Below are 12,113 nucleotides of genomic sequence, written 5' to 3'. Positions count from 1 at the left end.
GAAGGGCAGGGCCAGCTTTGGGTTTCTGGATATTCTCTGCCTGCTCATGCCCTGTGGCTTGGCTGTGGCAGCATAGTAATGCAAATATTGTCTTTGCCAAATTACTTGATTCATTCAGTAAATTTTTATTTTCAGGACAAGTTCATTCCCATAACTCCAAGTATCCTAAGAGAACACACCATTACAAGGATCAGTCTTCAATAAATGCTATTGAGAGACCAAAGATATGCACATGAAGAAGAAAATAACATATCCTACAACTTCCCAGCTACAAAATATCTTCAAAATAAATAAAAGAGGTAAATGAAAGGCATAAATTATAAAAGTAGTAGAGAAAAAAAATAGAAGAGGCACTTGAAGACATTGCATTTCAATGGTGGAGTGTTTCTTTTTCTTTGTTTTTCAAAAGGCCCCCCACAGAAAACATAAACAAAACCATAACAATGAAAGAAAAAAATTGATTTTTCTAAAGGTAGATAGAATATTCCAGGCAAAAAAGTAGTCTACAGAATAAAAAGTAAAATTTACAATACAGTAAAAGCAAATTTTGCATTTAAAATGGGTTTAATTGCTAGAATATAAAAACAACTACAAAACTCAATAGTAAATAATGAACAGGGACTGGTGAAATGGATCAGTGGGTAAAGCAACTTGATTCCAAGTCTCATGATCTGTGTTCAAATTTTGGGACCCAGGTAAAGGAAAGAGGGAACTGATTTATGTAAATTATTCTCAGAATTCTACACATCACCATCATAATTAAGTAAATGATTACAAATATAACACATGGAGATAATGAAAACTTAAAAAAAATTATTGTGGTCAATAGAAATAAGACATTTCTGAAAAAGTGACATAAAATATTTTGTAGAGATCCCTTTGATGAAATCCCTGTCATTAGGGAGAGGGAACTTATAGAGCCTACATCCAGCAGGAAGGCAGGACATCAAGTGAGAGTTGCCATCCCATAGTCACACCTTTGACCCATAATTGTTTCTGTCTGAAAGAATTGCAGGGATGGAAATGGATAGAAGCCTGAGGAAAAGAAGGTCCAGTGATAGGCCCTAAGTTGGATCCAGGTCAAGGGAACATTACTAGGCCTGACACTATTACTAAGGCTATGGAGTGTTCACAAAAAGGATCTATCATGACTGCCCTCCAAAGACTCAACAAGCAGCTGAAAGAGTCAGATGCAGATATTTGAACCCAGCCCAGGAACAGAAGCAGCTGACCCCTGTTGTTGAATTAGGGAAGGCTGAAGAAAGCTGAGGAGATGGGTGATCCTATAGGAGGACCAGCAAACAATTAATCTGGACCCCTGAGATCTTTCAAACACTGGACCACCAAACAGACAGCAACACACATACAATTGAGGACTTTCAAGTCTCTGTTCATTCAGAGATGATGCACCTAATCCTCAAGAGACTGGAGGCCCCAGGGAGTTTAGAGTTCAGATGGAGTGGAGGGTAGGGGCACCCATGTGGAGACTGGGTGTGGTAGGGAGGAGGTGTGGGATGTGGAGCAGTTGGAGGGCATGCGGGGAGGGACAGGAAATGAAATATTGAGTGTAAAATGAATTACAAATAAAATCAAATCTAAAAAGAAGAAAAATGGGTAACAAATATTTTTATAATGTTCATTCACCCCATCAATTATGCAAATCAAGACAACTTTGAGATAGCATTGTATCCTAGTCAGAATTGCAAAACTCAACCATACAGCCAAAACCAAATGATGGAGAGGATGCATGGAAAAGGAAACCCCCATTCACTGTTGGTGGAATTGTAAAGTGGTACAGGCACTATGAATATCACGGTGGAGATTTGTCACAAGCTAAAAATAAATACATCACATTACCCGGCTACACACACACACACACACACACACACACACACACACACACACACACACACAAAATATTGTAGAAAGTACTATAAGGGACAACTCATAAAAGAATGAGCAATGACCATTAGATATTTTAGAAAGTTACAGTTAGCTAAGAACAAGAAGTTAAGATATGCTATTGCCAAAAGGGTTTCTATAGATAGAAATAATGTATTATGTTTTTGGAACGGCCTTTAAAAGTAAAAAGAAAAGGCTAGAAGGATGGATTCTGAAAGTTATTTTTAGTACAAATAACTAGTGCTTGAGAATTCAGATATTCGAAAACAATTATGAACATTTTACAATACATATTATGTGTAGAAACATTGCCTGGTACCTCATTAATATGACTTGTATTTTTGTTTACCCATTAGCCAAAAATTTAACTTCTAGAAATATAGAAACAAGTGTAGTCCCCAAGGTCATTTAATTACCTTTTCCCTATGAACACAGTAGATCTTCAGCTATACTCTGGGGGACTCTCTGGAGCTCTCTGAGTCTCTATAATTCTCCCTATATCACATGCAATAGTTGCTGAAACCCAATGCAATACTGGAGGGACCCACTTTATTCCATTCTGTATTATACACGATTTACTTTATGGGTTGCAGTCATTGTTTATACATATAGTTCTTTGAACTATCCTGAAGATTAGCTATGAGCCTTCAAGAAAGGTGAGAAAAAATGCTCAAAGAAAAAGTCATTGATTCACTTTTATCTAGCAAACTCTTCGTGGTTTTCTTTATGGACTCCTGTATTTTGTATACAGACACAACCTGTGAACTGTAGGAGAGAAGAGATCATGCTTTGTTTTCCTGTAGTATGTTTACCTAGTAATAGTAGGGCACTCCTCCAAGGAAATAGAAAGAATGCCTGGTGAATTCAGAACTTAATCTGTGTGGAAATTCTGTTCACCCCTTGTTTCCCAGTAAACATAATCCATTTCTTAAGAAAAGAATGCTGGAAGAGGATTTGTGAAATATCACATAGTAGGTCTTTAAGATGTTGAAGTGACAATTCTGCATAAAATATTTCCCCACTAAAAACTGACTACTTAACCTTTTGTAAGCATGTTAGTGATAGGTATAATTCACATAAAATAAATGCGCTATGTATACCTACTATGAGTTACTCAAAAACCATTGTTTAATAATAGTTTTGAGGGCTAAAAACACTTTAATGGCAAAAGACTGTTCTAAAAGTAGTTTTGAGTTATGAAGTCGCGGTACAAATGTCAAAACACTGAAGGAAATTTGATGATTCATGTAGTAATTTATTCTTCTCAGAAAGAATATAAAATGTAGTTTGGTTGGTATAACTTCATTATGATCACTGTATATTTAGTTTAATTAGTGATAAACCCATTAAGAAAAGACACAAACCCAGAAGATAATCTTTCTGTATGCTGATGAAGGGTTAGTAATAAATCAAATGAATCAATACACTCTCAACTACATTATAAACCTTATGCCATGAGGTGAGGCTCATTGTTGAATGGAATCTGGAACTCTTGCAACTTGAGTGTTTTTCATAGTGTTTAAAAAAATTGAAATTCTCATGTTATTTTTTCGATCTTAAATTTTTCTGCATATAAAGTAAGGGATGATACTTGATTATATGATTCTACTCTAACCCACAACCTCACTTGTAAATAACAGAGCAAATGATGAAAGTCCCCTTAAAAGGTAAGATTAGCCACTCAAATGTTTTAAAGTATAGAGACATAATTAGAGTGGGCTCAAGGAAATGATAGAGGAAATAATAACTATTTAGAGTGGATATCCTTCCAATTATACCAAGTCAAACAAGAAAGTTTAAGTATCATTAAACTATTAAAAAAATATATATGTTTGAGATAAGCAAATCACAACCTAGAAACTTGTTCTCCTTTATCTCTGTCCTTGCTGTGAGAAAATATCCTGAGAAAAATAAAACTAAAAACACCTGGGGATCCGTCCCATAATCAGCCACCAAACGCAGACACTATTGCATATACTAGCAAAATTTTGCTGAAGGGACCCTGATATAGCTCTGTCTTGTGAGTCCATGCCAGTGCCTGGCAAACACAGAAATGGATGCTCACAGTCAGCTATTGGATGGATCACAGGGTCCCAATGGAGGAGCTAGAGAAAGTGCCCAAGGAGCTGAAGGTGTCTCCAACCCTATAGGTAGAACAAGAATATGAACTAACCAGTAACCCCCAGAGCTCGTGTCTCTAGCTGCATATGTAGCAGAGGATGGCCTAGTCAGCTATAACTGGGAAGAGAGGTCCCTTGGTCTTGCAAACTTTATATGCCCCAGTACAAGGGAATGACAGGACCAAGAAGTGGGAGTAGGAGGATAGGGGAGCGGGCGCGGGGGGGTGGGGGGGGGAGGCGGGGAGGGGATAGGAGACTTTGGGGATAGCATTTAAAATGTAAATTAAGAAAATACCTAATAAAAATTGGGAAAAAAGAAAAATGGAATGCTTTATCTAAAACTAAGGATTACATTAATGACATTTTAAAAAATAGGTCTATGTAGGACTGCATGACCAGTATTGATAGTCTTAGAATAAAAAGAAACTGAGAGTCACAAGAAGGCACAGGAAATACCAGCATCCCAACACACAAAGGACAATTTTCAGAAGATTATTTTCAAGACTGACTTGAACTTACCCAGAATTAGAGCCTCTAGGCTACAATCACATAGTATTAACAACATGATGGGTGATACTCACTAAGCTATGCTTAAAAACCAGCATTTAATTGTCTGTGATGTATTATTTTGCTTTTGCAATAATGTCCCAATGTAGGCTTTTTCAGATGCAATATGGTGTTTAGAAGAGTTAGATGCTTTTGAGGGAGTTAGTGGATGATCTGGTATATATCTATTCCAAGAACTTGAACTCTTTGTATTTTAGTTAATGATATGTTTTCACTTGAAACTGATTCTGAGGTTGAGCATTATTGCAACATATGTGTAAACTCAACAATACTAATAATTTCAAAGTAGAACAATACTGATTCAAGTTAAAGTCTCCTGTGACTTAATCATACTTTCATGCTCATGAATATATTCTTTTCCATATGCTATCTAAAAACATGAGAATACATGTGGGAAAAAAAGTTAAAATACAATTCAGACCTCATTACTTCATTTATAACCTTCAGAAGAAACATTTCAAAGTTAGGATAGGAATTAATTTCTTGATTTACATTTAATGAGAACAGCATTGTAGTGTCCAAGATGAAAATATCAAACAGTGTGCCACTCAGTTCACTGTGGTTAAACAAAATAAAACAATTATTCATAATTATGATAAATAACTTTGGACTATTAGCTTGCAATTGGTGAAAGGTTTAACAAAATCCAGAACCAAACTGGCAATTATTTTATCAAAGTTACAAAAAATTTATACCTATGTGGTGGGCAATTTGCTTCAATGTAATACTTTATCAAAGACATGATATTGACACAGAACAGTCTGTCTCTATACTATCTTTTAGAATGTAAAAACAGTAGTGTTAGTTTTACACAGCCCAGGAAAAGTGAGCACTTAGACACATTAAAATATATACACTTTCCCAATCTGTGGATTGCCGTTTTGTCCTTTTGACAGTGAGTGTCCTTCAACTTCACCTTTCAATTTTATGAGGACCCATTTGTCAATTCTTGATCATAGCGAATAAGCCATTGGTGTTCTGTTTGGGAACTTTTTCCCTGTGCCAATGTGTTCAAGATTCTTTCCCACTTCCTCTTCTACTAGTTTCAGTGTATCTGGTTTTATGTGGAGAACCTTGATCCACTTGGTCTTGAGCTTTGTACAAGAAGGAAAGAATGGGTCAATTTGCATTTTTCTACATGCTTACTGACAGTTGGCCCAGCACCATTAGTTGAAAATGCTGTCTTTTTTACACTGGATAGTTTTAGCTCCTTTGTCAAAGATCAAGTGACCATCAGTGTGTGGGTTCATTTCTGAGTCTTCAATTCTATTCCATTGATCTACCTGTTTGCCTCTGTGCCAACACCATGAGGTTGTTATCACCATTGCTCTGCAGTATAACTTGAGGACAGGGATGGTTTCTCCCCCAGAAGTTCTTTTATTGTTGAGAATTTGTTTTTGTTATTCCAGATAAATTTGATCATTGCTCTTTCTATCTCTGTGAAGAATTGAGTTGGAATTTTGCATTGCATTGAATCTGTAGGATGCTTGAGGTAAGATGGCATTTTTACTATGTTAATCCTGCCTATTCATGAGCATGGGAAATATTTCCATCTTCTGAGGTCTTCTTCAATTTTTTTCTTCAGACTTGAAGTTCTTGTCATACAGATACTTCACTTGCTTGGTTAACATCACACCAAGGCATTTCATATTATTTGTGACTCTTGTAAAGGGTTTTGTTTCCCTAGTTTCTTCTCATCCAATTTATCCTTTGAGCAGAGGAAGGCTACTCATTTTTTTCTTTTTAGTTAATTTTGTATCCAGCCACTTTGCTGAAGGTGTTTATCAGATGTAGGAGTTCTCTCATGGATTTTTTGGAGTCACTTATGTATACTATCACATCATCTGCAAATAGTGACATATTGACTTTCTCCTTTTGCAGCCTCATAAGAACAACAACAATATTAGTAAACCCCCCCCCAAAGCTACCAGGGGCTAAACCACCAACCAAAGAGTACACAGGGGTTACCCATGGCTCCATCTGGGCATGTAGCAGAGAATTGCCTTATTTGGCATCACTGGAAGGGAAGCCCCTTGGTCCTGTGGAGGCTTGATGATCCAGGATAGGGGAACACTAGGGCACTAAGTCAGGAGTGGGTGGGCAGGTAGGGGAGCACCCTCATAGAGGCAGGGAGGAAGGAGGAGGGTATAGGGGGCTTGTGGATGGGAAACTGAGAAGGGGGATAACATTTGATATGTAAATAAATAAAATAACCCATAAAATGAAAATGTATACAATTTTTTACCATTACTAAACTGTCTACATATAGCTAATAAATATGTATCATTTCATTGTTTGGTAGAAAATCAGTTAAAATTATAAAGATTCCATTTCCTTTATTACCCCATTCCTTGCTTGATCCTTTTTAAAAATTAATTTATTTTTAATTAAATTATTACATTCTAAATGTTGCCCCCCATTTTCTCTTCTTCCTCTCAGAGTTCTTCACCACATTCCCCTTCCCTTTGCCTCTAAGAGGGTGCTCCCACACACACCCACTTACCTACCCACACCCATGTAACACACTTAGCATTTCCCTTCCCTGGGGATTCAAATTTCCTCAGGATTAGGCTTATTATTTCCCTCTGAGGTGAGACAAAGTAGTCCTCTGCTGCATATGTGCCATAGGCTATATTAATGCTCTTTGGTTGGTTTCTCAGGGTCTCTGGGAACTCTGAGAGGTCTGAGTTAGTTAATGGAAGCATAGGGGTCTCTGACATCTCTAAATGGTTGGTTGTAATTATCTGCATTTGTCTTAGTTAGATGCTAGCAGAGCCTCTCAGAGGAGAACCATGCTAGCCTCCTTCTATAAGCACAATATGGCATCAGTAATATTGTCAGAGTTTGGTGCTTGCACATGGGATGGATCCCAATTTGGCCCTGTCACTGGTTGGTCATTTATTCAGTCTTTGTTCCTTTTTTGTTCCTACATTTCTTTTAGACAGGAACAATTCTGGGTCAAAATTTTTCAGGTAGGTTAGTGGGTCTATCCCTTCACTAGGGGCCCTGTCTATCTGCTGGTCTTACATTTTTAAAAAATTAATTCTATGTCTATATGGGCTCTGTCTACATGTACGTGTTTACACAGTGCATAAAGCAGTATTGAAGAGGGTGTCAGACATATCCCCTGAAACTAGGCTACAGACAGTTGTGAGCTTCCATGTAGGTGCTGGCTCATTTGGAATAGAGAGCCACAATGTATTGCCACTAAAAAATCTCTTCAGCTCCTTATATTATTCTTTTTTATTTAACAAAAAATTAAGGGTTTCTGTTGATTAATTGATGCCATTGATGGAGAACGTGACAGAAGTGACATGGTTTGTCCTGCTGGGACTCAACAACGACCCACAACTGCAGCTTCCCCTCTTCATCACTTTCTTCCTCATCTACACCATCACCCTGGTAGGGAATCTTGGGATGATCCTGTTGATTCTCCTTGACTCTCGGCTCCACACCCCCATGTACATTTTCCTAAGTAACCTGTCCTTAGTGGACTTTTGTTACTCTTCTACAGTCACTCCAAAGGTCATGGCTGGATTCCTTACAGGAGACAAGATCATGTCCTACAATGCTTGTGCATCTCAGATTTTTTTTTTTTGCAACCTTTGCCAATGTGGAAAGCTACCTTTTGGTCTCAATGGCCTATGATCGCTATGCAGCAGTGTGTAAGCCCCTACATTATGCCACCACCATGACAACACCAGTGTGTGTGTCTCTAGTCATTGGCTGTTATATCTGTGGCTTCCTGAATGCTTCAGTCTATACTGCAAATGCATTAAGTCTCTCCTTCTATGAGTTAAATGTGGTCCATCATTTTTTCTGTGACATTCCAGCAGTTATGATTGTATCTTGTTCTGATAGACATATTAATGACCTGGTTCTTATTTCTGTAGCCAGTTTTAATATATTTTTTGCTCTTATACTCATCTTGATATCCTACACATTCATTTTTACTAACATACTAAAGATGCATTCAGCTGCAGGATATCGTAAAGCTCTCTCCACTTGTACTTCACACTTCATAGCTGTCTCCATTTTCTATGGGACACTAATATATATGTACTTGCAGCCCAGCTCAAGTCACTCTATGGACACTGACAAAATTGCATCCGTGTTCTACACCATGATCATCCCCATGTTGAACCCTCTGGTCTACAGTGTAAGGAACAAAGAGGTGAAGAATGCATTCAGAAAGATTGTATTGAGGTCAAAATAATTTACAGCTTCTATTTTCCCTTTTGAGGATGCAAAATATGTGTATTCATTCCTTTCATCTTAACTTTATATTGAATCTCATTTTCATACCCTACACTGAATACATGAAATTAAATGATGCCTTCTTCTTTACAACAGTGTGTTGGCTATCAAAAAGGTAACATCTTGTTCAGAAGAGTAAAGCATACATAAAATATCTATGATAACTTTTGGTCAGCTTGTGAAAAAACTGAGTATATTATCATATACAATCCTTTTCCATATAATATCATTTCTGTGACACCAATACAAATCTATGTAATAAGGTGAATGAAATGCCCATTAAAAAGATACTCATAATTTTCTTGTGAAGACTTATATGGATGTAACCTAGATTTGTTATCTAAGTTTATTTTCAGTTAATTGTGCTCATTTCATAGGGGTATCCAGATGATCTTAGCAAACATTTTGTGGTTATTTAATGAGTAAAATATGAGGTTGTATTTAAAACATACTTGAAACAAGTTGACTTAATTAAAAAAATGTCAATATTTATCACCTTCCTACTTACGAAAGATCAGCTGGATCAAGCCAAAAGCAGTGGAAAAAGAGCAACCTCCATCTTTTGTTTATTTTGTTTTGTTTTGTTTTTCAATTTTTTATTAGATATTTTCTTCATTTACATTTAAAACGAATTATTGAGTAAGATTTATCACCCACTTCCTTCTTCCTTACCCTCTCATTTTCTCAGTCTCCCACATACACACTACATTTTCCCTTCATCATTATCAGGCACTTGAGCTATCCTCCTTGGCTCATCATTTTAAAACTGATTTAATACTAGTCTTCTATCTTCCTTCTATCTTCTAATCTCAAGAACTTATTGTAAAAAAAAATCTGTGACAGTTCAGAAATGATTCAGCGGATAAATTGCTTGCTGTACAAACATAAGGTCATGAGTTAGATCTCCAGAACCCATGTGAAATCTGGGCACAGTGTCACGTGTCTGTAATCCTGGCACTGCTACAGTCTCCAGCACAAGTGGCTGTCACCTTAACACAGAAACTATCAAAGGCATGAAGATTGGTAACTGATGCATACTCATGGCAGGAATATAGATTAATATAAGCACTCTGCATACTTGTAGAGAGCATCCTATACCATGATGCTGTGTAAAAATTCAAAAGAAATTAAATCAGTTTGGAAAGAAAAAGAGCAAGAAACCATGACACTACACAGTCCCTGCAGTGATATTCATAATACACTGGGAATGCAATAAAAACCTAAATGTTCTCCCCTGATTGCAGAACAAAGAGAATATAGTACTCAAATAACAAATATAACAAAACATATATAACATACACTAATGATTCATAAAATATCTATTATTTATAGTAACAATATAATACACTAGAGATCATTAGGTTTAATTAGGGATGGGGACAAATAGAACAGAGAAGACTTATTAGCTAACCAGGTAAGAAGCCCAGAGGGCCAGAAGAATGAATGGATATATGCACTCTTATGGGGTGAGAGGCAGGGGGTATCCTCTAGAAAGTACCAGTGACCTAGAAGGTGACAGACTCTCAAGACTCAATGGGGGGGGGGCTTAGCCAAAATACTCAGCAATGGGGAGAGGGAACTAGAAGGATCTACCTGCAGTATATAGACAGGACCTCAAGTGTAGGGACAGGATTACCAACACACAGTCATGATTTTTGACCCAGAATTGTTCCTGTCTAAAAGACCTGCAGTGACAAAAATGTTGAAGAGACTGAAGGAATTGTAGTCCAGGGACCTGCCCAACTTGGAATTCATCTTGTTTGTGTGTGTAAGGGTGGGTAGGGTAGACTGTATCAAGGTTTGATGATATTACTAATGCTATGATGTGCTTACAGACAGGAGTCTAGCATGGCTGTCTACCCTGAGAAGGTATGCTGAGAGGCCCTACCAGCAGCTGGCTGAGACAGATTCAGATACTAACACCCAATCATTGGACTGAAGACCGGACTCCCTATGGTTGAATTAGAGGAAGGACTGAAGAAGCTGAATCGGGGGGCAACCCCATAGGAATACCAGCAGTCTCAAATAATTTGGACCACTGGGGGCTCCCATAGACTGAGTCACCAACCAGATAGCATACACGGGCTGGTCTGAGGTCCCAGCACATACATAGCAGAGGGCTGCCTGGTCTGGTCTCAGTGAGAGATGTGCCTAATTCTTCAGAAACTTGTGACCCCAGGTAAGGGAGATGCTTTGTGGGGGGTGTGGGGTGCATCCTCTAGGAGACAAAGGGGAGGAGGATTTGTATGAGGAACTGAGGAAGGGCGATGGCTAGAATGTAAATAAATAAAATACTTTTTAAAAAGTCACTTTAAAACTTACATTTTTTGTAGTTCTTTTTGAGGTTTTGATTTTAGATAGTATAATATAATTATATCATTTATCCATCACATTTTTCCTTCATTTAAACTCTCCAATATGCCCTTCTACACACTGTATCAATTTTATAGCCCATTTTACCACTAATTGTTATTGCTAGCACACATGTACATCTGTATGCATATATATTCCTAAATATAACCAGAGCTTCAAATTGTTTTGTTTCCCCATCTGGAAATCTACTTATCTTTCAGCTTTTCTCAGTTGCCTGTAGGACTTTGGGTAGCCTTGAGGCCTTATGGGTTTTCCCTCTCCACTTTGTCATATTCATTGGCCAGTAATGTCTGTAGAACTTTACGGATATCATTTCTGAGTCTCACAGCAAACTCCCTGATCTTACAGTGAGTGATTCCACATTCTCTTCAGCAATGTTCCATTAGACTTATGTGTATGAATATCTTAGAGATGTTTCTATTGGGCCTGTGCTTAATAAATCTGGATTTTGATTTATTACAAATTTTTGGTTCCATTGGAAGAGAGTGAGGACAATTAGAAGGATATAAATGATATCATGTCAACAATGGTTAGTGCAGAGTATCTTTATTGAAGAGAGAGGTTAGAGAGAAAGATGGGTAAAATAACCCTAAGTCTGAGAAAGTCATAAGGAACTATATAGTAACTATTTACCTAAACAAACTGTATAATAAATATATAGTTTTAATTATTTTCTCATATCGATTAGCAATAGTTCCTCCAAGAGGAAAAGACCACACAACAAGAACATTAATATCAGACATGAGAAGCTGTCTTTTGAGTTGTTGGACAGGGATGTTCAGGAGATTCCCAACACTGACAGAAAATGCTAGTGCCTTTCACTGCTCCCCAGAGAAGGAAGGCAAGTCACTATTGCTGAAGATAACATGCACTTCAGAAATAGAGTCCATACTC

At 37.4% G+C, this 12,113-nt stretch overlaps 1 pseudogene; it reads left to right on the top strand.

Moving 5' to 3' along the window:
• Positions 1-7,871: 7,871 nt before the first annotated feature.
• Positions 7,872-8,805, top strand: LOC110288343 (olfactory receptor 5B3-like; annotated as a pseudogene).
• Positions 8,806-12,113: the final 3,308 nt, after the last annotated feature.

This window comes from Mus caroli, unplaced genomic scaffold (assembly GCF_978045245.1).
Source record: "Mus caroli unplaced genomic scaffold, Mus_caroli_1 scaffold_20, whole genome shotgun sequence".
In the NCBI taxonomy this organism is placed as follows: Eukaryota; Metazoa; Chordata; class Mammalia; order Rodentia; family Muridae; genus Mus; species Mus caroli.
The sequence above is the reverse complement of the archived record's forward strand: the minus strand, read 5'-3'. Positions and strand labels throughout refer to the sequence as shown.